This window comes from Tachypleus tridentatus, chromosome 6, assembly GCF_004210375.1.
Source record: "Tachypleus tridentatus isolate NWPU-2018 chromosome 6, ASM421037v1, whole genome shotgun sequence".
Lineage (NCBI taxonomy): Eukaryota > Metazoa > Arthropoda > Merostomata > Xiphosura > Limulidae > Tachypleus > Tachypleus tridentatus.
Window position 1 is genome coordinate 75711897 of NC_134830.1, and position 12085 is coordinate 75723981.

At 32.2% G+C, this 12085-nt stretch overlaps 2 long non-coding RNA genes across 9 annotated transcripts in view; one reads left to right on the forward strand and one right to left on the reverse strand.

Moving 5' to 3' along the window:
• The window catches only part of LOC143252831 (uncharacterized), a 119899-nt gene that overhangs the window by 30289 nt on the left and 77525 nt on the right, over window positions 1–12085 (forward strand). For 4 of the 8 annotated variants that reach the window (XR_013029175.1, XR_013029167.1, XR_013029170.1 and 1 more), the window contains one exon: window positions 10435–10571. The exons of 3 other annotated variants lie outside the window; for them this stretch is intronic. This is a non-coding gene — a long non-coding RNA (uncharacterized LOC143252831). Of the gene's footprint in view, window positions 1–7465; window positions 10149–10434; window positions 10572–12085 lie in introns of those variants that run through there. One more of the 8 variants, XR_013029181.1, reaches the window with a different exon arrangement.
• LOC143252834 (uncharacterized) lies at window positions 4063–7276 on the reverse strand. The gene is made up of 2 exons (XR_013029192.1): window positions 7096–7276; window positions 4063–5791 (listed from the first exon to the last, which is right to left on the reverse strand). It is a non-coding gene; the product is annotated as an uncharacterized LOC143252834 (long non-coding RNA).

Here is a 12085-nt window from a genome sequence, read left to right on the forward strand (position 1 = left end):
GGCTACTCTTTTGCTGATGAGCAGTCAAATTGGGAGAACTTGTTTTGGTGAGACGGAAATTCAAACCCGTGATACTAAGATTTCGAATCGAACGCCCTAATTCACTAGTCATGAAGGGTCAATGTGTGAAAAGTGTTTGAGTGTAAGGGGTCAAAAATAATCCTACTTTCTAATATTGTCGAAAAATTGTTTAAAGCGTTAACAGTATTGAAGAAGTACTCAGAAGTATTCCTGCTATAAATCTTTCTTATTTAATAAATGAATAAGGTAAAAATATTTGTAATTCGTTCCAGCATCCTTTCAGTAACAGAGATACAATTCAATCCAAGCATACTTTCAATTATTATTATTTAATTCGTTAACAAATAATTCACAAACTGGATTTTGTTCAACCAATTTACGGGTTTCACTGCACTGAAATAACTCAAGAGCATTAAACATTCATTATACTTGTCAAATGATAAAAAAATAAAATTCCTATCTTTTACTTAGAGTTTGAGTTTGCAAAGGGGCTCTGTCACTAGATTCCATTACATTATAAAATGAAACGTGTGCTCGAAACGTTCTTAAAAGATTATTGGATACAATCTTTAGTAACTTCGATAGATAACTAATCATCAAATTTCGGTGTTGATATTATTTATCCTGGCTGCTAACAAAACTATATAATTCTTAATGATGAGAAACCCACAATTAAACAAACCACTCCTGAAAATGAAAAAAAAAAGGACAAAATCTCAGAAAACCTTTATTCTCACCTTCCAAAGACCGACCAACACAACCATACGGCACCCCTAAACACCACAAACCCGACTGTACACTATGACCCATAATGTCGATCAATGAATCATTTAACTACGACCTCGGTAAAAATATATCGCGTGAGTATTTTCGAAATATATAACTACAACCGGCTCCTTTTTCAAAGATTCTTTTAACTTTAAATATATTCTTATTCAACTATATCATAAAGCTTTAATGGCTAGTTTTCATGCAATCTCCCTCTTCACAGAAGTCCCAACAATCAAAGCCTGCAAGATAGCTTTAGAACTTTATATCCAAGACCCCAACGCATTGATACACATCCCCAGTAACCAATTAGCAACCCTTATAGAATTCGCTACCACCAAAACTAACTTTTTGTTAAATAACCCAAACTACCTACAAATAAATGACCTAAGTATGGAGAATCTCGTATCACCAGTCCTAACCAACATTTTGATGACACAGATTGAATCTCAAGCGATCAGTTGAACCTTACACCCACCCCTTATTGGTATATGTAATTTGATGATAAAAATGCTAGATTCACATCTACAGAACACACTTAGTTTTCCAATCACGTTAACGTGATACACCCCAACATTAAGTTCACCTGTGAACAGGAAAAACTAACTAAATAGCATTTCTTAACCTCAAAATCACTAGAACTGATACACAATTCAAAACAGAAATCCACAGAAAAATCACCCATATTGGATTATACATTCCCTTGGACTCAGCACATGAAACAAAACAAAAAGTCAACATATAAAGAAAACAAAAAACACAGCCACAAAACAATGCTCACCCGATGAAATTGACGATTAAATCTACTAAATAAAACAACACTTCATCAACATCAATAAATTTCCTCAAAAAACCTACTCTGACAAACAACAGTAGGTCCCAAGATACAACAAACTACAAAACCTTATATTGCTGCAAACCATATGTTCCCGACATAAGCGAAAAGATAGCCAACATTTGGAAAAAAAAAAACTTATAAGAAAACACAACATTCAAGTGAACACCAAAGGTATTGTAAAACCAGGTACAAAACTAAAGTCCATACTATGTAAAAACTATACTGAGAAACATAGCACCAACATAATTTATAAAATACAATGTAACAACTGCCACGAATTCTATATTGGAGAAATAATCTAAATTCACAGAACAGAAAAAAACACCAGCACACGTTTTGAACACGACAAATCAAATAAACTCAACGTTACTATAGAAAACATCCAGATATTAAGTAGGTAAATAAATATAAACAAACGCAAAATCAAAGAAACCCTACTTATACAGCAACTAAAACCAATACAAATAAACACATTCATGTTCTGGTCAATAATCCAACTTCTAACTGCAATGCCCCCTACATTCCAATACCCTTTTATACTGTTGTATCTGAGACACGTGTTCGGCAACGGTCAGTTGAAAAGTCTCTGTGGAAGGTTAGAACGTTTTTCTCTGCTTATCAATAAAAATGTTAATATCCATACCAGCTGTTCTGAGATACAAATCTAAATAATATCTTAAGTAATATTATTATTTATCTTTGAATGAACACAGTCTTTAAATTCTATGGCATTATAAAAAGAAACGACGTGTGTTCAAAACGTTGAAACAAATTATCGGATACAGTCTTTAGTAACTGGTACAGTTAACTAAGCATCAAATTTCAGTATTGATATTATTTATCCTAACCACGAACAAATACAAATAATATCTAGAATAATCTAATTTTTTTATCTTTGAATGAAATCTTCAGTGAGATATTTATCTTAATTGGTGTTAATTCTCGTACTTCATCTGCCAAAATTATTTGAAACCACATTGTTTTCATACTTAAAACTGGAGATCGAGGTAAATGTGTCAAATTTCATCATTGTAGTGTTCACTTTATATGCACTTATTAGTCTTTGCAGTTGAACACAAATTACATACTCGGCTATCGGCTATTTCGAAATTTAAATTTGGAAGTTAATTGAATGTCGATATGTATTAAATTTATGATATTTGCCGACAAGGTTGGTACATAGTTTTCTTTCTTAAAAGAAATATATTTTAATATACAAACAATCATACAGTTTATAATAACACTTATTTCAAATAATGATTTATATACAAAAGGTTTACTAACATAAAACCAATACTGAGTTTTGTATCTCATCTGGAACTGAATCTATCATCGTCAGATAATGGAGAAAAAATTACTTCAATGTTAATACACAGGTAAACTTATTTTGATGTCTGAGTCGCTTGTTACTTCACTCAGAATACGCATGTTTTCCCCGACGACAGTATCCAATGCTCTAGTAGAAATAGTGGCATCCGAAGATAAGCAGCGTGTAATGTTTTAAATTTATACACATTCCTACTCAAATCCTTTCTAGTTTTGCAATTAATAAGAGTTTATCACGGTTTTAGCTTCCAAGATTTGTAGTACGCTGACTGTAGCATACCAACGATACTGAACTGTCTCTCCATGTGTTGTGCTTTTTAAACTTTAAAGAGGGGTTCTACAAAATTCAGCTGGCAAGTACTAGTATTTTAAGCACGCACATAGTACAAATAATTTTAATTTTGGATATCTTATCGAGGATTCACGATGAGTGAATTAGTTCTGAGTTAATACCGGTACAACTCACTTAAGAGGGGCTAACTAGCTCTTCACTGATCACACGAAAGTTTTTCACTGCTGATGTTACATTACGTCTTTGAAAAATACTAACGGTCTGATATTTATATGCTAAAGATAAATGGTTTGTAATGTTTCAAATTTATAATTGTTCATAATCAAAAATCTCATGTTCCCGATTAATGAGCGTTATTTAGAGTTATAGATTTCTAGGTTTATAGTTCACCAACTGTAGTAAACCAACAGTACATACTGTTCCCTGACGCCTCCCGTTGGTTACAGTGACAAGTGACGTGGCGGGAATTTTGCTATATACAAATAACATACATTTGTTTCGAAATAAATTTAACTTTCATAAATGTCGATATCAAAATGGATATACAATAGTCAATCGGTCACACCTCAATTTAACATCAATTTTTAACTAATATATTATACAGACATATATATTGTGAAGAAAGTATTAAATATATTACATTATCAAAAAATTATCAAAAAAAAACCTGCGGTCTGAAGTCATTCCATTTTAATGTTTTGTGTTTCAGTTTTGTACTTTTTGTATTAGTGTTGATCTTTCTTAGATTTTAGCTTTACTTTCATACGAGCGATGATGCTAGGTGGTTGGATAATCCATAATTTAATGAATTTGATTAGTTTCAATGTCTATTATTATTATTGGCGTCAAACACGGTTAATCTATTTTCAAAATGTTTTTGGGTATAAAAAGTTGTCTAACAACTGCTTGTTTACAATTTTATTAAAGTGTTACTTACTAATTATCGTGTGTGGCAGGCCTCGTGGTTATCGTGCCTTATTATGGTAACAGGATCCAAAATTCGATCTGCGGTATATCGCTAAACACGTTTTACACTTTCAGCTATATGGGTGTCATAGCTATATCATTTAATACAGCTTTTCAAACAAGAATAGTCTCATAAGCAGTGGTATTTCTAAATGTTTCATCTTGATTTGGTCGACAATTTTTGATTATGAATGATTATGTTTGAAGTTTTGAAGTCTTTAACTTTACTGTTCTCTGCTGCTTGATAATACCAAATACTGGAACTAATAGAGATGAATTCATTTTTTTCAAGCCTTTATGATTTTTCCACAACATTTATTGTCACGAAATATTTATATTCAATGCTGAGTCAATATGTTTCAACATTTCCTTTATTCATGTTACATTGGGATGTTTCTAACAACATCTTTAAAGGTTTCAAGACTCACTGTGCTGTATGTAAAATAAAAGTGAAATTACAATTTATTTCACAACATCTGATAAAGAAAAGAGGCGTAAATATATTTTGAAATAATCACGCCTTTTCTTCCAATTTCAAAACTGTTAATAGAACATTGACGCAACGAAAATTATAAAAAGATTAACACATAACAATATAGCAATTTCTCAGCAGAAGTTTGCATTTACAAATACGCACAACACAATTTTTTTATAGTTCATGTATTCCACAGGTGAATGTTTACATGACGTGTATCATCACTTTACATACAAACAAGACGAATGGATATGTTTTTTGTGAATAACTGAGAATCCAGATAGTTTTATGTTACGTTCAAATCTATATTATCTAGGTATTTCATGACGATTTGGATATTTAAAGATACCTTAAACTAAAATCATCATTCTTTAACATAACACAGTGTGTGAAAATTTTGAAGTGTTCCATTACATATCTTGAAAATTCATGTTATATAATATACGTAAAATATGTACGTATTATGGGAAAATTAAAGGTCTTAGTTACTATATAGTGTTTGAAATGTTCACTGAGGAGTGTTAAGCACTATCAAGTTGTAGGTGAAGGTGTAATTAGTTTTTATGAAATTCGGTGAAATAAAGGACTATTTCTATCCTTTCTAATTCGAGTATCGAACCATGCTTTTCAGAATTATAAGCCCTTATACGTACCATGATGACTATTTATTTTAATGTTTTCTTTTAAACCGAATATTTTGTAAGAAGTTTTATATCGTTTAAAGTGAAATACATCAATTTGTCATGTACAATAAAAAGAATAATATATCCTTACCAATATATAAATACGATATATAGAATATTTAGGCTGAACAAAATGTTAGATATAAAAAAAAGAGAAACGTTTTGTCATTCTGTTAAATTTCAACATTTTTTAGAGGTTATGATAAAAACATTTCATTTTCAGTTATTTTTATTTTAACAATCTCTTGGTATTGCGAAATATAAATGCTGATACTCTTCCTTGTCGAATAGTTTTTCGTCATAGATGTCTTGAACTTTGAAAACCAGTTACTCTGTCTCCTTCTTTTATTCAGTCAGGTTAAGGTGAAGATTACAATTACTAACATGTTCCAATTCTAGTTGACGAGTTGTTGTGAAATACCCTGAGGATTTTTCATAGAACCAACACAGTAGATTTAGTACATGCCAACAAATATTACTAGAATTATTAGTGCTACAGCCTTGAACTAATACTTAGTTTCCAAAGACATTATCCGTTAAACTTACAAAATACGTTCTCATTTCTTAAACCTCTGTAGAACAGCGATATATCTGCGAACTTACGAAGTAAGAATCCACGTTTCGATACTAGTAGTGAGCAGAATATTAACATCCCTTTACGTAGCTTTGTACTTTCGTGTTTTACCAGAAATGTGATAATAACAAGAGGTGAATTTTCACTGTCGTCCGTCTTAAGAGCATCGGTCACAAAACAGTTTTAAAATTTTTTATAAACATCTTCTGAAAAATTTATTTTCTGGTTGATACTGACTTTCGCTAATGTACATTAATAGCAAGATAAACTACATCTTGATATCAAAAATATGTTGGAAAGTGATATGTCTAACCCGCAACACAGCAACTCATAAAATGTCTTTGTGTTGTTGTCTTTTTCAATGACAAACGTTTGGGTCATAGTTTCGTCATCTCTCAATTTCAGATCTATTTACAGTTTTGTTTGCAGGACGTCAAGCACTGTTTATTAATTTATTTGATCACGGTCAAGATCTTAGAGATCAACTCACTCTAGTTCTGACTAAAATAATTTCAAATTTCGAGGCTATTATAAAATCCGTCTTCTTCTTACAAATATTGATTTTAATTTTTTTGCCATAAAAGTTTAATCTTTTGGTAGTAATTTCTTTTGATAATCTCGATACATTAGCCAACATTGTATTTCATTACCGATTTTAAAATTCCGTATTATACAGTGATAACTATCTCATTTCTTTTTCATTATCTTAAAAAAACATCAAATTAATAATTTCCGAAGGATTTGAGGATATCTGACTAAAACAATATTTTTTGAGATCAGATATTAGGGTAATTTGGGCTTTCCATTTCTTTTTTAATTTGCCCACTCACCTACATATAGTTATCATTTAATAGATTCAAAAGATGTTATAAAAAGCTTTTTTATTATTTGCTTGTTATTTATCACACATTAATTTACTGTTTGATAGTCATTGAACTGAAGGAATCAAATACAGAAGTAAACTTCAAACATGTTAAAGTAAAAAAAAAACATAATCTAAATAAATAGAGAATTATGACAAATTTGAGACAGAGAAGAGACATTGCTTTCTACATTGAAGATATAGATGGTAAGCGTGCACTTCTGGTTTGAAGGATTACTTTTCTAAAAAAAAAAAGTATGTTGTCCAAAGATTCAAAACGGTTTTCAAACCTGTACTTGTTTGTCTTGAGTATCTTGTCATTACAGTAGCCAATCATAATAACAGACATTGCTTCTGAAGTTCAACCTTTGTTTGTTTAATGGGTAACACGGTTAATTCGTTGGCAATTGTATTCACTCTCACGCGCACTTACAATCAGTGATGAATGTTACAACAAACCAATCCCTACACAAATGCCGGTTAGCTGTTAGTTTTATAGTGTACTTTATTCCCATGTATTTACAGTGAATTTACACGCCAAGCTCTTATTGTGTTTCTAAGAATAACATTTAGAGAAGATAGTGAGGCAAGCTGAGGTTAGGTGTATATAAAATAAAATACCTTTCGGCATGTTTTTTGCACAATTTGTTATCCACATATGATTTTATTAGTAGTCCAACATAGTTTACAACACGTCCACTGTTCCCTTGTGTGTGTGTGCCTGTTTCAGGATCCGTTATCGTTTTAGTATAATTTAAAACTTCTCTCCGAATGTTGAAATGGGGAAATCCCAGCAAACAACCACCTGTTCTTAGTATCGATGTTGCGTAATTAAAAGTAGCAGGATTTGTTGAGTAAAGTGTGCAAAAACAATTTTTCCAATCTAAACTTTCAACAATTATTCATAAAATAGCGTGATAACATATGTTTGTTATTGATTGAAAACGGTCATTCTTCATAAAACAGTTTCTAATGTGACAGAAATACATATCCCTAATGAAGTCTGATAGATCAGTAGTATGTGCGAATATGATTTCTGTATCGTTTCGAGAGAAAGGAATTGTAAAAATTTCAAAACATTCAAGAGAGGTCAAACAGGGGTCAAACAGAATGCTATTTAAAAACTTCGAGAAAGTTTAAATCACAATTATTGCATATGCTCACGTGAATTCTTACACATATTAACGGTATATGACAAATTCAATCATCATAACTTACAAACATGTGTAAGTCATTTCACTTTATTCATTGTTTTAATAGCTTTCCGTTCGTGATCATAATCCAGATGAGAAAGAAAAATACTTAGGTTCGGCGTATCTGGATTTTCTGAAAGCATTTGACACAGAGCAGTTTGAAGTGGCTTGCAACGAACCTTATCTCTTGGTGTGGGAGATACGTTAACTAATTTAATATAAAAGTGGCTAGATGAAAGATAGTAGAGGACCATTAGAAATAGAGTCAAGTCGATTTGGATTAAAGATCCAAGTGGTGTACCTCATGACTCAGTCTTAAGAGCATTGCTCTTTTTGATTTATATTAATGACGGAGATGAAGGAACATTCAATAATTTCCTTAACTTTGCTGATGATATCAATGTTTTCAGTGTTGCTGACTGTGAAAATAAACGCTGCTGAGTTCGGCAAATCAATGGCATATGGGTTTTAAATTTGATAAATGCAAGATAATGCATATGAATTTTCATGATTTGAATTATAATTTGGATGGAAATAAACTAAACAGTGTCATGCAGGAAAAATATATTGATATAATGATTGACATGTTTCTTAAGCCATCCAAGCAGTGTGCTGTTGCTAGATTTAGGGCAAATAGGATTTTGATTTGTATCTATAAAAGTATTGAATACAAGTCTAAAGAGGTTATAATTTATCTGAATATGTCACTGGTTAGGCCATGTTTTAATATTTTAATATACTCATAGAAATATTAACGTCCGAAGTTAATTTAGTAAAGTTTGAAATCCGTAAACCTTCCTGGTCAAATATCTTTAGTTTTGTGATTAGTAAGCGTTTATCACAATTATACATTTCAAGTCTTATAGTATACTATCTGTAGCAACAAAAAATATTCTTTTACTGTCTCTCGGCTAAATTTCGTACCAAGTAATAAAGATTCTACGAACGTTCAACAATATAATATTGGAAGCCACGCTAGTGTTTTCGAAAACATATATTATCAATTCTTGCTCCCGAGAATCGTCTGTAAATTTAGATAACAGGCTAGTTTGCGCAATGCATATCCAACAATATACGTCATAAGCATGAAACAGAATCAAATGTAAATATTAATATAAATGTATAACATTGAATCTGTTGCAATCATTATTTATAATAACTGTTATTATAAATTTTATTGTTGTTTATATATTAAAATATATTTGTGTTAAAAAGAGAATCTGTGTATCAATATTCTTGGCAAATATCATAAATTTAATACATATCTACATTTAATCGACTCCTAAATTTAAATTAGAAATTAACTTAGTTTGAAGTTAATTCTACTACGTAATATAATAATTCGGAGATTCGTTTGGGGTCAATGATAACACGTATCATCATTCATACACAGACTTAGAAATAGCTTTTGATTCTTACTGGCAGTAAATTACTTTCTTCATTTGCTTCTCGCGATTGATTTGTTCTAAGTAGCATCTTTTGGTATTAGTTTCTTTTGTTGATCTCCTGTATATAATATTATTTTCTCAATTTCACATTGTATAAGGGATTGAAACGTTTAAAACTCTCAAGGAGTTTTCCACATTGGTTGAACTTAGAGAAGTAGAGTGCTGAATCCACTCATTCTAATACTATACTGATAACTCATTGTGCTGTAATCCCTCAATTCCTCAGAGACTGAGTGAAAAACGGACGATTTCTCACACTGTCTTATTTTCAAGCAATATTATCATACACCTAACTTTATAAAACTTTGTTTAATGGTTTTATAAATAAAACCTATCAACTCTCATAATTGTACCAAATAAAGAAAGTTATTTTGTAATATAAAGGAAATTGGAAACAATATTTATTTATATAAATAAACCTTAATATTTGTGAATGTCTATTTGTTCAAATTTCTTGATGAATCATCACCAAGGCTGACACTGTGACACAGCATGACTGAACGAAGGCCGTGGGGTTGTTGGAAAAATTGTTTGAAACTACCTTCTATTAATAACAAACATACACCCGCTGGTAGAACAGTGTTAACTTTGTGCTATTACAAATCTAAGATCTTGGGACAGATTCACCGGTTTAGTCACTGGAAATAGCTCACTGTGGTTTGTGCGTCAATTTAACCAATAAGAACCTGTACAGCAGAAAAGGTTTGAATAGATTGTTACGTTTTGTAATATATTTAATTAACTTTTCAGGTCAAAAATCCACAATGTGCCATCTGTGATATGCCTACTGCAGGTACTAAAATGCGGTTGCGTTGTAAATCGGTAGACATACTGCTGTACAATTGAAAGCAGATTATGAAAATTTCAGTATGCCAAAAAATAACTAAAGCCCAAAGATTATCACATGATTCTTTTTTTTTTTTTTGTATAGCAATTTGAATTATTCCTTTGTGTACTCAACTGATATTAATATAGCTTCATTTTTCAGGGTCTTCTCTCTAACCTGTGAAAGCTGAAAACCATTTGATTTGTTTCTTTTATTATTGTACTCATACTAAATACGTCTTTTGAGATGTAAGCTGGTTATCTTTACCGAAAATGTCAATAAAAACATTTATTATTTTGTATGGTGATTGTTATATATCCCTGTTGTAATTATAAGCAAGACCTTTAATATTGACACATTCACAAGCAACAAAACAATTTGTAGAGAAATAAAAAATGATTTTAAGGTTCCATTTTCACTATCCACGGTAAATAATAAGTCATTAGTGTTTCAGCGGTAAGTTATGAGGTATTATTTCATACTTCCTGTTTACAGAGGTGGCACAGTTTTGTTTCAGAAGGCTGTTTTGTATAACAATTTTGAGTTGATAAGACTAATGCTCTGTAAAGAATATATTGTTTGGGGAGTAGATTTGTTTTATCTAACACAGTTGTTTTAGTTACCCCTTAGGTGGTCATAGCTGAACACTCTTTCTTTATTCATTTTACAAATCTTTTTATATTCGCCGCTTGTCCGTGTTTCTTTATATCAATGAAAGCATACAAAAATCTACCTTTCAATTTTAAGAAGTACTATAAAGTGCTTTTAAGAATTTAACCGCTCTGCACGTGAAATAAACAAGAAATCAATGTGTTTGGTACTTACGGGACAAAACGGTTGTTTTCTCTAAAGTTATGCCCCAACATGGCCAGGTGGTTAAGGCACTCGACTTGTAATATGAGGGTCGCGGGTTCGAATTCCCTTCACACCAAATACGAGGTCTGTTCAAAATCTATGCGGTCTGTTTGAATTGCGCGGCTCCAGTTGGTTCCAGGCGAATCTGTTTGGTGTTTCTAGGTTCGCACAGATCAGATGATTACGACGCCATTTTTCGATTACACATATCTTCATTTGTGTATTAGCTACGCGGTTTTAAGTGAAGTGCGATTTTTTCATTTGGCGGATTTCAGAATGAATGACCTGAAGGAGCAACGACTTGCTGTGAAATTTTGTGTTAAACGTGGAAAATCTGCGACTGAAACTTTTGCTATACTTAACACGGCTTACGGTGATGTTGCTATGAAGCGTACAGCATGTTTCAAGTGGTATGCTCGTTTTAAGAATGGTCGACAGTCCATTAAAGATGATGAGCGTCCTGGACGTCCTTCCACGTCAACTGACGACCCACACGACGACAAAATCAACACCCTGGTGCGGGCAAATCGACGTCTGACTGTCAGGGAGCTTGCTGAAGAGTGTGGGATATCAATTGGATATTGTTACAAGATTTTGACCGAAAAATTGAAGATGCACCGCGTTGCTGCGAAATTCAGCCCTCAGAACTCGTGAGATTTTGGCCAAACACTCAATCACTGTTCTTCCTCACCCCCGCTACTCACCTGACCTTGCTCCTTGCGATTTTTTCTTGTTCTCCAAACTCAAAAGACCCTTGAAAGGAAGAAGATTTGAGACGATTTCTCAGATTAAGGCAAATGCGACGAAGGAGCTGGAGGACATTACAAAAGAAGCGTACCAGGACTGTTTCAACAAGTGGAAACACCGTTGGGATAAGTGTGTGCGTTGGGGAGGAGAGTACTTTGAAGGGGTCCCAGACCTGTATCTTCTAAATAAAGTACATTTTGTTTTATGACGT